A 1,690-nucleotide genomic window follows, 5' to 3' on the forward strand; every position below is an offset into this window, starting at 1 on the left:
CATAGAGCAGCAGCAAGTCATAAAAGAATCAGGCCTGTAAAAAATATTAAAAGATGTTAAAAGGATGTTAAAAGGCCGAGAACTCAGAAGGCCTGTTTAAACAGAAGGGTCTTCAGGCCTCGCCGAAAGGTCTCAAGAGAGGGAGCCATTCTTAAGTCAAGGGGAAGGGAGTTCCATAGCATTGGTGCCACTACTGAGAAGGCCCTATTTCTTGCAGCCGCCCCACGTACCTCCCTAGGCGGCGGCACTTGTAAAAAGGCCTTCTCTGATGACCTGAGAGGACGAGCCGGATTGTACGGGAGCAGGCGATCTCTAAGATACCCTGGTCCAGAGCAGTATAGGGCTTTAAAGGTCAATACCAGCACCTTGAATTGGGCCCGGAAACGAATGACAGGCTGGGAGGCTGCATAAACTCTGCTTACACACCCTCACCATGCATGAACACAGGTTTGCAGAGGGTATTGCTCCTTCTTGCCAAGAAGAAAGCACTTCCCTGCTTGCCAAGCATTTCCCTGCTAGCCAGGGAAATGCGTGAACCTGCCCATAGCACAGGTTGATGTGGGAATAACATTGTTTGGCTGTTGAATGCAGCCTCTCTGTTGCAGAGGTGGCCAGGACAGCCTTTTTCATTGTACAAAACAAAGTAAGGCCCCTGCTTCTTGAAAGACTTTGGCGTATACCTGCTACTAAACAAGACCAAGACACAGGTTAAGTCCAGCTTTAACAAAGAGTACACTGGTCAGGGAGGTTGGAGGTGGCATAAAGAGATGGTGAGAGAGAGAGAGAGAGAGAGAGAGAGAGAGAGAGAGAGAGAGAGAGAGAGCCTTGCTTCCCAAGGTCAAGTGTATATCTCCGCAGTATGGGTGCCAGACATAGTTTGCAATCTGAAGCAACAATATACCTTGACCTCCTGAAAACAACCATTTGTAGACATCTATAAAACATCCCTTTTAAATATGCTCTCTCTTCCACCGGCTCGCAGGAGCTGAGAGCCCCGAATTAGCTGTGTTGTGCTATATTTTATAGCGCGGTATGCCTGCACGGGTGTGTTTTGCATGCTAAGATTTGGGTCAAGATTGATTTTATTCCCCTGTAGTATTTTATAGGGGCTAGACGGCAATAAATTCCACTTTAGCAGGCTCTGGATTTAAATATTCACACCACCAAAAGAAGGGCAGGGAAGCCGCGGACAACCCATAAATTTGGGTTATTTGCGATCATTTTCATTTTACTTTTACGCTAGGGATCAAAGCACTATACATTTCACGTGGGGAAGCGTTGTTATGCAAAGTCAGGCTGGGTGGGTTTGTGCAACTGGACGGACCCCCATTCAGTCTCTGTAGGCACTTTGACAGCTATCTTAGGCAGCCATGTTGATTTGGCTGTCCACTTAAAATATTTACAACCTGCCTTTCCTTCCCCTGCTAGGGAAGCACTTGCAACAACACCACAATAAACTGGCACAATAAAAATACACTGAGTACAAACAACAGCAAAAAAAAAACCAAAAAGCTATCAACAGCAACCACAAAACTAAACACAAAAGCAAGCCCAGAACAGTAAGTTCCATTGAGTTCAATGGGGCAGTGTTTCTCAAACTGCCACCCCTGCAAGTGGATACAGCATGCAATCTCGTCTGATCTGGGAAGCTAAGCAGGGTCAGGCCTGGTTAGCACTTGGATGGGAGACC

The sequence above is a fragment of the Tiliqua scincoides genome, unplaced genomic scaffold (genome assembly GCF_035046505.1).
Source record: "Tiliqua scincoides isolate rTilSci1 unplaced genomic scaffold, rTilSci1.hap2 HAP2_SCAFFOLD_67, whole genome shotgun sequence".
Lineage (NCBI taxonomy): Eukaryota > Metazoa > Chordata > Lepidosauria > Squamata > Scincidae > Tiliqua > Tiliqua scincoides.